The sequence below is a fragment of the Aulonocara stuartgranti genome, assembly GCF_965226115.1.
Source record: "Aulonocara stuartgranti genome assembly, chromosome: 11".
In the NCBI taxonomy this organism is placed as follows: domain Eukaryota; kingdom Metazoa; phylum Chordata; class Actinopteri; order Cichliformes; family Cichlidae; genus Aulonocara; species Aulonocara stuartgranti.
The window spans coordinates 17,055,012-17,068,728 of NC_138947.1; the positions used below are offsets into that span (position 1 = coordinate 17,055,012).

Here is a 13,717-nt window from a genome sequence, read left to right on the forward strand (position 1 = left end):
TGCACCTGAAACAATCTATCAATAAATAGCTGCACACTACAGCTCAACTACATTGGTTGTAGTTATAGATGATGTACGCATGTACTACCACAGTAAGTGCAGTAGGCTGAAGTTGTTCTGCACAAAATTATAGCATAGTAGTTATATATATTTATTATTAATCCTTTATTTATCCAGGTAAAAATCTCATTGAGATTAAAACTCTCATTTACAAGAGAGACCTGGCATCATAGCAACAAAAGTCACATACCACATATATATATATATATATATATATATATATATATATATATATATATATATATATATATATATATATATATATATATATATACATATATATATACACAGTATAGTATATAGAGTTATATCATATTTATATCATATTTTGGGGGGTTCCAATCTGTTTTCCATCTTGCTTTGGTAAAACTGAAGGTTACTTTTTCAAAGCTCTCTTCAACTAAATTATTAAACATGATATTAAAAATGAGGTAAGAGTATGATCAAGTTGTAAAAGAATTATCTATTGTTCAATATATCAGAAAAAACTTAGTTCACAGCAAGGTCAAAAGCACAGCAGATCTTGAAAATTAAACCCTTTCTTCTGGCTGTCAGTTAGAAAACAATATGAATGAATGTTTGGCTGCTGTTTTGAAGACTTGTCTTGTTGTAATTATGGTAGGTCATATGTGCAAATTATATTAAACCTCAGCTGTCATTATAGTGGCGGTAAGGGCAGTTATAGAATACCATGAAAGGTGTTTGTTATATCATCCTCACACAAAACCCCCACACACACACAAAGGGAAACGAAAACAGATGCAATCTGTGCAAATGATGCATTATTTTGTGTGAATGTGCTGTTAGTCCTCTAGTGTGGGAGGGTGACAAAATCGTGTAGCTAAGCTACAGTACGGGTGATGCTAGGGACTCTGTTTGTTTGTGTGCTTGTGGTAGTGTACATAAACAAGAATATGTGTGTGCATGAGGGCTGAAATGAAGGTAGGATGTTGTTATCATCTCCCACTGCCTCCCACCCTCCATCCATCCCAGCTCTCTGTCGTCTCAGCGGCAGGGGCATGTAAGTCGGTTACAGCAACATAATTTTCAGGTGGGTCAGATGGCAGCATTTTGCACCCCCACACCACCTCCCTCTCTCTGACTCCCTCTATCCATCCACCACCTCTGGCCAATGCTAGAACTTTACAACTGGATGAGCAAAGTGGCAGCGGCTACCTACCTGGCTCTGTGATTGACTGCAGTGCCGCTGAGCGAGCTTCACTGTATCTGTGCCATGTTTATAGCTTCTTTCACCTTCGCAGTAATTGAATCCCTCCCCATGCGAAATATGCACTGCCAGACAGGCAGATGTGTGCGTGGATGAAACCCATCGTGTGTGTATGTTACGTGTGGGAGCTGGGAGTTGACTGACAGGCTACATAACTCAATTCCGAAATTCTGAGGGAACCTGACTGCTGTTTTCCTGTGTGTCTGTGTGCGAGCATCTACTTATGTGTGTCTGTGACTGGACGCAAATATGTGTGCAGCGATTTGAGGGTGAGTGGTATATGTATGTGGCTCCTATATAATTCTGTGGAGCTTTCCACAGATATCTGAAAGGAAAGTGTGCAGTGGATTAGAAAAAAAAAACGTACACAAAATAGATTTCTAGGTGCACACACTTTTTATGCTCATTTTTTCACGTGCCAGGCTCAACCAGTCGGAGGTGTGTTTGGCATGACAAGATTGCTAGGACAATGATGCATGTGTATGTGCCTGCATGTGTGAGCAGAATACCACTTAGCCTCTTTCAGGCAAATACATGCATAAGAGCACACAAAACTGTAAAACGACCACTATGTTAAGAACAGGTCAGGTAGGAGAGGTGAATATGTAATGGATAAGGGCCACATAGGTCAGATAAGACAGATGGACAAAGCAGGGGAGGAAAGACAAAAGTAATGAGGCCTGCATAAAAGTCTACCTGTGAAAGATGGAAATTGGTAGGATGTATATGAGGGAATTAAATATGAAGGTGCTCGACTCTCTTCTGGTGTTTATGCTTTGGGAGAAATAAAAGAAAGGCCAGAGACAGAGACAGAGAGAAAGAGAGAAGGAGGTTAGTTGAAAACTGTCTTGGGAGGAAGGGAAGATGGGTGGGAGATGAATGGATATGGTTGGAGGGACTGCACGGTCTCTGAAGGGCATGTACAAAAATGAGCTTCCACCTTCAGAATACTGCTGTGCAGCGTATAAGCAAAATGCACACTTCAGCAAGCCCAGAGCAAAAGAGATGGCAAGAGAAGGTAAATCTGGAGATAAGGGGAAAAAGAAAAAAAAACTCCAATTGAGCATAAAAAGAAAATATAAAGTTAAAAAAGAAAGGAAGCTGGAATTGAACTTATCAAGAGAAATTGGAACTGAGGGTGAGAAGAGGTGCGGAGAAGTCAAAAGTAATATTGGAAATGAATTGATGCGGCGTGTGTAAATGGAAGGCGGGTGAGGAAAAACAAAGAGTCAGATGGAAGGAAAAAACATTTTGTACATGCAAATGAGAATGAGAAAGCAAAAACACAGGCATTTGTGGTGACCACCTGGGCCCTGTCAATCGTGTCTCTCTCTCTCTCTCTCTCTCTCTCCTTTTCCCTTTCACTGTCTATCCCTCCACACCTGGGTTCGCCTGCCCACGGCTACAGTACAAGAGGTAGATAGCAAGAGGAGGCAGGAATGGGGTGGAAGCAGCAGGGAGGCAGGAGAAACTGCCAAAGTATCCATCAGCAAGCAGTCCTGGCAACAAAAAGTCCCCTTTCCCCTTCACCAAGTCTGTCTTTCCAACTATCATTGAGTCTCCCTCTCACTGCAAACTCTAAGTAACAGTTGGAGCAGATGCATGCGGACACATGCACCTGGATCACAGAACTGGCGGGTGTGTGTGGGCATAGGCATGGGCATTTAAGCATCAACGAGGTTAGGCACAGAACGATCGGAGCACAAGGAGGGATAAAAGAGGTTTTTAGCGATCATGGTGAGTACAAACAAAAAGACAGCAAGTCAGTGTTGAGGCCCTTAAACCAGCTTCACACTGTGGGAGAATTGGGAATGAAGGATAAAAGAAAGGCAGCCAGAAAAAGAAGAACACGGCATGAAAAGGTGGAGAGAGAATAAGTATAGCAATCAAGTGGGGAAAAAACTGGTTTAGCTTGAGAACAAAAGGCAGACAAAGAGTGCTACATGCATAACAACAAAGCTAAAAAGTGAATGTGCATTTAAAACACAATCACCAGGTGTGTCCCTCTATTTGTCTGCAATACTCTAGAAGCTTAGAAAAAGGAAGACAGGAATGGCATTTAAAAAGCACAGCACAAAAATCCCCACTGCAGTAAGGAAGTATGAAAACTCCAAAGGCTCTCTGGAGTGCTTGCAATGTTTGTATTTGTGCATATGCAAATTTAGGTGTGTAAATTAGCGCAAGTGCATGAGTCAACTTGCCAACCTGTCTCTCTGCTTTGATTCAAATTTGTGCACATTTCTGTAACTTAACCACTGATTTACAAGTCAGTCATCATTTGGGATCAACCTGCTTTTTAATTACGAGTGGTTTATGTTTGTTTTTCATTTCCCCCATAAGCTCATAAATTGCTTTCCTCACCTCAACTTAAAATCGATCTCCATGATAAATAAGCATCGTTATAATTGCATATACAAGTAGTGCTGTCGCAAACTAAAATTTGTGATTGCATGCACACACACACACCTTTTGGTGTTTAATTGCTCAGTGGCAAATATTTGATAATGGCTGACTTATTATAATGTAACAATACAAATCTAATTAATGTTATAGTCTGTGCCTTAAAGCTAGGGCTTTATGATTGTTTTAAGGGCATAATTTGCTTTTGTGTAACTTCTCTGACTAGCACATAGAATCAGATGGCTGAAATTCATGGCTATTTTTAATTGTTAAAAGATTTAATTCATCTTTAAAGATCAGGATATTGTTGAAATAGGTAGGGTAGTTACGATGTTAGGATTTCAAACTGGATACTGATACCCAGGAAAATACAAAATAACATTTTAAAACCACTAGGGAAAAAATTACAAAGCAGTGATAGTGAAATTTCGCTGGACAAATTTGCAGCATTCTATATTTATTTTTTCTAACAAAGTTTCAAACTTAATAGACCTGACCAATCAGACTTCTGCATTTGGCGAAATATAAGCTGATAGTGTAACACGTACACCAGTACTGAATGTACGAATAGTAAAAAAAAAAAAAAGTAAAAACCCACTAGTTTATCTCAGACACACAGCTAGATGCTGCTCCAGGTTAATCAGCTCTCTAAAATTATTTCTATGTCTTCTCAGATGTGATTCCAAATCTGCCAACAAAAGCTCAAATTTCCCCACTGACATCCTTTAATATGTACAAAAGTGGTCGCAATACAACTTCAACTCCTGGATCAAACTAGGAAATTCTCCCTGCTACGTTCCTGTGAGAATTGTAATATTTTCCACAAAAACACAACACATTGGTACATACATTACATGACAAGTTTAGAAGAAAAAAAAACAGGCAACTAGGCATAATAGCCATGATAGGCACGACTAGGCATTTTGACTAGGCAAAAATAACTATAAAGGCAACAATATTTTAAGGTTTTCTGAGTTAGTACTGTGCTTCTGGTGAAGTTGTACCATATTTTTGTTGCTGATCAAACAGAGTTGATAAGATAGGCCATCCACGTTTCTGTCTAGTTGATCCAATACTTTTTCCTGCTTCAATCTCAGACTTTAAGAGAAAAATAACACTTTTCTGTCATCAATTATTGTGTTATCCTGTGAAATTAATAAAGTCTATTAATGTTACAGACAGGCAGCAATAACATTCTTTTTATTTTTAGCCACAGCCACTAGCTACTACCTTAACAATAACAAAGGCTAATGTGGCTATTAGGTAACTGCTAATAGTTAAAGAGCTAACATTAACATATGTGACAGCCTGTTAACATTTATGATAGCTATTAAATACTTTAACGTGGCTGAAACTGGAGTTTTAATGATCTTACGAAGTTCCTCATATACTGTTGCTCAGTGTTGGTAATGAAAGAAGGGCTGTGTGAAGCTGCGTGCCACCTTTAGCAGGTGAACACAACAATGTGGGTATCTAAACAAATCAGACAGTCATTTTTTACACACACACACACACATATATATATATATATATATATATATATATATATATATATATATATATATATATATATATATATATGCTGCTCCAGGTCCCGGAGCTAGCGATTTTTTCAGTCCGGCTACCAAAATCTATCTCTGCCCTGCCCGTCGGGCTATTGTAGGGCTATTGTAGGAAGGAAAAATATATGTCAATGCTTTTGCATTCTTTCAGAAATGTAGCTGGGTAATTATGTCATTGGCATCGGTGAGCCACTGTCAATATGTGACATATTGAAGTCTTGTTTGAATTTGCGCTTGTTTTTTTGCTTTCACTTTGCAATCGTGCGAACTGTGTATAGAGAGCGACAGCACTGATCTGTGAGTGATGATAATTTGTGCACCAATTCCTCTGACATCGTCTTATTAATCGTTAGCTTACTATGCAAACATGACAAGTGAAATCTCCCGCAGCAAGCTTAAACATGTGAGAGGTTGATCGTGCAGAGAATCGCTGAGCTTATGTGAGTGCGCGTGTAAAACCAGCAGCATATATATTTTAGTTCTGCTGAGCCAAATAAGACAGGTCAGGGTGAAGAAGTGACAGCCAAAGAAAAGCTTACCACAAAACGGAGAAGTTATGACAAATCAGACTATAAGGCAAAAAGAAAGTGCAGCTTTATGGTTTCATGGACAAAAGAATTTCTGTGGCTGCAATATGACGAGCTATATAACCAGGGCTGCACATAAGTGGTCCGCAGGTGCGCATTCGCTGTCAAAATAAAAAACACGCACAAGGGTTAGGGTTAAATTTAAAAACTGTACTTTTGAGTTAAAATATATATTTATAATTTTAATAAATGACAAATTAAAAATGCATGAACGTTTTTTTGTATCGAAAAAATATCGAACCGTGACACCAAAGTATCGAACCGAACCGAACCGTGAATTTTGTGTATCGTTGCACCCCTAATATATATATATATATATATATATATATATATATATATATATATATATATATATGTGTGTGTGTGTGTGTGTGTGTGTGTGTGTGTGTGTGTGTGTGTGTGTGTGTGTGTGTGTGTGTCCATAAAGGTCATTTTGTACTATGTACTGCATAGCAACTGGAATCTTGGACACTAAAGCAGATAAAGCTGCTCTGATAAACGGAGGAGAGATGGTAGACCTCATGGCCTTTGGGAAGAGAAAAAATAATCAAGAATGAAAGCACATTCCTCCCTACAGCTTCCTTTTATTAGTTTCTCAAGCAATAAAGTAAGTTACTGTATATGCAGTCAGGAGGCGACAGTGTCGTACTGTGTGTTCTGTGGTGCCTTCCAGACTGTAGGATCTACGGCATATTGCAGACACAAAAACCTCTTGCTGTTCACGGCTACATGGAAAGAGCTAAAAATGACTTTGGTACCATCCACAGAACCCCACTGGCCCCTGCAAGCTGCTTCACAGCTCAATTCACCAGTACTGCCCAGTGGGTGGCAGTTGCTATGAACCACTGTTTCCCTGCAACTGCGCCCAGTGCCCTAGGCCTGTGTCAAGCTCATTCAGTATCATTGCCTGTAAGCCTGTTTCTCTCTTCCACTTCTGCAATGGCCAGAAAGGAGAGCCATGGTTCATGTGTGTTCAATGATAAAACTATTCATCAAACAGAAAGAACATGTCTGTGTCAAGTCAAGCACCACCTCAATCTACTGGTGATGCTTAATGGGAGATGAGGGGAGAGGGGTTGTACCTGTTAACAAGCATAAGGTGAATCAGCAGTCATGCACTTAAACGCCCCTTCAGCCGCTCGAGAGGAAATTAATCCTGGGAGAGAATCAACCAGAGCTTTCCTCAAGGTCATTGGTGCCTGGCTACTTTTTAAGTGGCCTTGCCAGCTCTAACAGTCTTTGCAGAAACAATCGTAGCACCAATCCAATTTGGCTCAGTTTCTTTTCTTTTTACTTCAGTGCAGACGGCTGCATTGCCTCACTATTGTTTTGCCCTGCTGAAAGCAGAGCATGAATTGATGACCTTATGAATCTCAAAGAGCCTGGCAAATCATTGCAGTAAATCAAGCACCAGCACATTAAGCATGACTGCAGGCTCTTTCCCCCTAAGTTTCTTTCTTTTTCTTTCTTCTTTGTGTCCATCTCTTTCACACTCTTTCCTTCCTACGAGCACTTGGGGATATTGAGAGCAGCCAACTTTTTGAGGATTGTTTTCATGTGCTGCTAATTAATTGCCTCTAATTAATGGTTGTTTACGGGTTGCTAATGAAGTGGATCAAAGCCTACTACTCCTGATGTGGAGGCTCTTGTCTTAGGCTGTAGAAGGAGATGAAGAGAAGAGCAGACAGACAGAGACAAGCAGCGCAGAGAATTGAGGGGTGATTCTGACAGTATAGCGCTAACTACGGTGGAGGCTCTTTTTTTCTTCAGTACCTTTATCAACTATCATTTGGCTTCTGTGCAGAACAGAGCTGAGCAGTCTGACTTTGATATATCGGCAGCTGCTGTTATCTCTGGTGTTATCTTGAATGATAGCATTTGGTTTTTAAAGTGGATACAGTAAACTGCAATGTGTACTTTTGCAACATTTAGAAAAATACTCTATGAAAACAGTTTCTTCCTAAATACATTTTTAAAGCAAACACCCCTCTTTCCATACAACTTTTAATGTTTTCAGAAAGCATTAAACATTCATTAACATGATGAAGCTTTGATGATGTTTGAAATAAAGGAACAGAAATGCCACTCCTGAGGTTTCTGTAACCACTGTATCTGACTCTATCACTTTATCTCTGTCAGACATGGTCTTAGCGCGAATGAGTTTGCCACTCATGGGAGAGACATTTTGCGAGCTTTCTAAGATAGAAAACTCATCCGAGACCTCTCCAGCATTGTTGTGACCGTCTTCTGAAAATCTCCATCTGATTTCCCAGTAGATAGTGCGCTGCTTGGCAATTTTCAGCATCCGACAATCTCATCAAAGCAAACCTATTAATGGCAATGATATGAAGAAGGATTCTAAATGGCAGACAGATGAATAGCCCTGTGCGTGTGTGGGTGTTTAATTCTCCAAGCCGAAGCGCCATGTAGCTTTGCTGAAAGTGGGAGGACTGTCCACGAGCTGCTGGTAAACAATTTCAATACTTGTTTGCCTGCGTTTTTGTGTGCATGTGGGTGTGACAGTGCATGTGCATGCTGTGACCTCATCGATCATGACACTTTGCCTCTCAGGTGTGGTCACCTACACAGTGCCTGCCCGCGCTCGCTTTTCTCGGTATATTGCCATCCATCTCTGTTTCGCCTCTTCCCCCTCCTCCTTCTCCTTCCCCACATCCTCTTCTCATATCAGCACCCTCTACTTTTCTGCTTTGGCCCCACCTACCTAATCTCTCTCTTCCCTCCTTCCTCACTTTTTTGGCCCCATAGATCAGTCATACTGCACCGCAGGGATTGCTTTCTCTCTCTCTCTCTCTCTTGTTCTTTTTTTTTAAACACGCCCTTCCATTTTAGAGCTGAAATCCTGCAATCATTCACTCGTTTGTTGGACTTCTCTCTGCCTGACTTTCTCCTCTGCTCTGTTCCTCCCTGCTCCAGTGGTCTGTGACGCAAGCCCCTGGCGCTTTCCCTCCCCCTCCTTGCGGTCTTCCTTCGTTCTTTTATACACTGTGCAGCCAGCCATCTCTCCCTCTCTCCCCGTAACCCTTTCACTCTCCCTCTGTGACCCCATCAGTCCCTCAGTGCCCCAGCTAAGGCTGGTCACTCTTCATCAGCTAGCCTCCACTGGACACACAGACCTCCCAAAAGCAAAGGGAAATGGGGTCTTGTTGGCAACATTTGTGCCCAGCCTGACAGTTTCACCTAAGTTTAAGTTCATTTCTGACCCTCCTTACCCCGACGCGAGCACCTAATTACCAGTCATCCTCTCCTCCTCTTGTCTCTACATCAAGTCTTCCAGGCGGGATGTGTATTAGCCTCAGCACTGCCAGAGTACACAGTTTCCAACTCTTCAATTTTAGGCACTTGCCCTCTTCAGCTAAATAAGGCTCTCTCATCCAATCACAGCTAGTGAGGGCTCTGTTGCAGTGCCTGAGTGGGGATAATCACCTTGGTTACTGGCATTACCAGAGGCTGCTGTCTGGCCACGTTAGCGCTGCGCCCTGTGGGAGCTGCCGAAACAGGTGTCACAGCAGCAAGGAAGGGTGTTAAACAAGCCCAGGGCCAGGCAGGAGGCATAAACGTTTACTCTTAGTCATGGAAACCATGTCACCAATAGCAAGGAATGTTCCCCAGAATGGCATTAGTGGTTCAAAGTTGGGGGTTTTTTAACGTCAGAGGACTGCCTCTTTCAACTTTGTCTCTTTTACCTGCCTGCAATTCAGGGTTAGCTTCCGTTGACATAATCACACCTTGTGCTCAGCAGCTGCCTTTGTCAGTATTCCCTAAAAAGCTACACAAAGACAATCACTTTTTGTGACACAGTCACAGCTTCATGGCAAAGACAAATACACATCGAGAGGGTTCAGCATCTGGAGAAAAGCTGCTGGCTCAGGGGACACGAGGTCGCAGCATGGGCAGCTGGACCCAAAGAGGCGATCTACTTTTGCACTGGGCCAGTCAGTTCAGAGAGAGTTAAGAGTATCAGATTGATTGGCAGGCTTCGAATGCCAGCAAATGGAGGAGACGTCCTTGGCATCCGAGTCAGCATTAAAAACTTCAGCTGCAAAGTTGGTGAAACGCCAGTTGTTCTCAAAGAGCGACACGTAAGGACGACATAGATCACCATTATGATAATCACAAGCTGCACTGTCTGGGGAATAGTAATGGGAAGGAGATGAGGTGGCAGCCATAAAGAGTGTTTCTACATTAGTGCTGGCCTGATTAGATTGACAGAAAGTTTCACTAATGGACGATTAAACAAATGGTCAAATGAGATATAAGGATCCAATTACCAATTGGCGTCTTTGTGTGCCCCTTTCAATCATTGTGCTTCATGTGTTCTGTTTGCATGAACTTGTTCGTGAGGACGCAGCAGAGTGAAAACAAGAGCTGAAAAAAGGCTGAAAAGGGGAACGCTTAGTCATATGATGTGTCCCTGCAGGGATATAGAGGAACTTGCTCCTTCCTAGGTCCTTTTATTTCTATTCAAGTGAAAACAAAATCCTTTTTGAACCTGGTATATAATACTGGAAGAAGTTACGGAAATGTATTTATTGTGTGAAGCAACCGCAGATCAAAACAAATGAATTATGGATTGCACAGAAGACTGGAGGGCAGATTAGGAGATAATTACTGTAAAATACATCACCTGTACTAAATGGTGAACCTCGAAACCTCTGCTTCTGAGTAATGGACCCATGAAAGCCCAAGGGAGAATAAAAGCAGCCCACACTGAGCTCTGTAACTCTTTCAGTTGTGACTATCCCAAAAAGTGATACAGTCCAATTTGTTTATGGAGCTTATGTTGAGCCAGTTGTTCAGCCGAGATAGTGGGCCACCCTGTCAGGACCCTTTAAGAATGCCCTGGTTGATCAAACATGGCCACGCGCAGCAGCAACAGGCAGCATATTTTTCCTTAAAGAAAAGCTCCTTTCAGCTTCTTCTTTGTTGACAGGCATAGTCTGCCAAGTTCAGGTTGTCCAATTATTTCGACCTACAAAAAGCAGGGAATCTGAGGGGGAAAAGAATTCAACGCTGAAATCTGATTGTGCACTGGGCTTTAGATATTCACCTTGAACCAGCAGATGGCAGGGCAGAGAGCAAAGAAGGGAGGTCTAGGTCTTCATAATTAAATTGCCAAGAAGTTTATCTTATTTACGGGGAAAATTATGCTCCAAGGTTTGGATCAAAGGATAAACCTTGGCTCACGGTGAAGACATTTTCAGCACATTAAAAAACAAAGATGCTGAAATAGCAAGCCCAATGTAACGTGGAAGAAAGTAAAAAGGCAACGTTAACTCTGGAATGATGCAAACTGTGCCTGACAAGCATCAAAATCTGCACTTGAGTTCAGACAAACTCTTGCATAAGCAGTAATATAACTATGTTCAAAACAGGTAAGCTGTCTATAGGCAAGATGTGTGTGGATGTTCATATGCGTTCCTGCATTTATTTGAGTGATCATATAGTATGTGTCCATATTTTTATTTTTTGTGGGTACTGCATTTCCCTTGATGCTTGTGTTTACACACCAAACCTCCCTTCTGTGACTCACAGCGACATTGATTTATGCATGGCTTCACTGAGTGTTTGTGTGTATGTGCATATGCACACGCGCACTTGCACACACCAGCTATAATTGGTATTCAAATCTCCTCCCACAAGTACGTCCAACTGCTGCCGTTTTTCAGCCACCAGAGTCCCAGCCAAGGTCCAAACAGGATGATGGGGAACAAGCTCAAACGGATGGCTCTCATTGCACACATTCAAATAAACAAATGGAGGTGATTTAATGCACACTGCGATAAGGGAGGTGGTAATGGCGGCATAGGAGAGAAATGGGGATGAGTTGTTAGAATGGAAGTGATGGAGGGTAGCGATTAAGGGTGGGCACGAAGCAGAGGTGGAGTTAACAGCATTTGTTACTGTACGTGCTTTGCAAGTTTGGCCTGCAGCTGCTGTTGATCAGACACCTCCACAAAGCCAGGCAATCTGCGCACAAACATACAGCACTGACTGTGTGTGCATGTCCCTCAGGCCTGCCCGTCAGACACACTGTGAAGTCTTTCTGCCTTTCTTCTCTCACTTTTCCTCGCTCCCTCGTTCTTTTCTGCCTTTCTTCCTCTATCCATCTTTCCATCCCTCTGTCTCTCCCTCATCCTTCACAGAAGTGCCAAGTCTTCCAGCCTCGCTATCGTCACAGCAACCTCTCAATCTATCTGTCCACTCATCCATCTATCCACCCAGTTTGTCCATATCTATTCTAGCATAATAACAACTGCCAACCCTCTATAGCCTCCCACCTTTCCCTTCTTTCAGATTGGTGGAAGAAAAATAACCGAGACAAGATCTTTATTAAATCTCTTTTTTCCTAATGCAGACACAGCATCGGTGCACATCTGCAAGGTTTTTAGAAACAGACCATCTTTACTCTACCTCATCTCCCTCCTTTCTCCACCGACCTTATGCCTGTAACACCCCTAAACTCCCCAGCCTCCTGTCTCTCTCAGCCCCTGTCAGAGGCTAGATTAATGACAGTGATCAGTGAGCAGCCCCCAGCTGAGGTTGCCTGCAGCTTAGGCAAAACCCTGCACTGTACGCAGCACGCACGCCCATGCACACACACTAATGTAAAGCACATACTTGCATCACACACACATATTCATAGATGGGTGCCCAAACCCACAAACACAAACCCCATACACAGTGAGAACAACATACAAATACCTACAGCTCATGCATACCTTAACCACCCAGTGTTCATTAAACACATACATACACACAAACACACACACTTTCTCCAAAGGAAAAAATCAATATCTATCAATATACTGGCTCTGGTGAGGTCGGTATTAGTGCAGCCACAAAAATGGCTTTGGTAAGGTAGTTCTTGTATACAAGAGACATCAACATAACAGCACCGTCCAGGTTTGAGTGTGTCCATGCCTCACCAAGCACTTAACTATTTCACTGCCTCAGGACAACATAAACAAGGGGTCACAGAGTGCAACAGCCACAGGACACAAACCAGCAGAGCAACATTTATGTGCACATTGTCATCATCAATCCTCCTTAGTCAAAATCACAGAGGCTTCAGATGGACTTTTCTTTTTGAAAGTTTTATTTCAAATTGCATCCAAACAAATCCCACAAAGATATCCAGCTGAAGTTCTTCAGAGGCTAATCCAAATCCCCATATTTTGCAAATGTGGCACTTAAGAAGCTACTGAGTGACCATAACTAGCCAACTACTGTGTAAAAGAAGTAAAGCAGGACTATCCCAACCTGAAGTGTTCCAGTGACGGTGATAAAAGCAATACAAAACACTACAGGTACTGTTACAAGTTGCTGTAAAGCATTGTTAGATGTTATTTTAGCTGATAAGGGGGAGGCTCAAAGGTCTTTACAGTCCCTCACCCTTCTCCAGAATATAAAAGCAGTAGCAAACAGCACTGCCGCTGCTGGTGTGTCTGAGACATGTCTGGTCCACTGCGGGCATTTGTTATGAGCTCTCGTGTGTTCTATGAGAATATTTAATCGGAGCTCTGTGTGTGTCGCTGCATTCACAGGCTGCATAAGTCACAGGCTCCCATTTCCCATTCCGAAACAGACAACAGCTGTAATAAAATGAATCCCAACATCAGGAGAAAATGTAAATTCTGTGACGCACAAGGGTTGAGAGAGCATTGGCTTCTTTCATTAAATATTCATGCATGGTCAAAAAAAAGTGGCCACCTTTCACTTTTCTTTTCAACGACTTGACATTTTAGGGGTCTTCCCAGCGTAGCAGTTCCGACATGTGATTAAGACAATGACTCATATCCATGTAACAATACAGCCCCGGCTTCCGCAAAGGGCATTGACTCTAATTACCCACTGAGAAA

At 42.0% G+C, this 13,717-nt stretch overlaps 1 protein-coding gene across 1 annotated transcript in view; it reads right to left on the reverse strand.

Annotated features, from left to right (window-relative positions):
- cadm4 (cell adhesion molecule 4) overlaps positions 1-13,717 on the reverse strand; it is a 168,533-nt gene that overhangs the window by 154,137 nt on the left and 679 nt on the right. The window lies entirely within an intron of this gene.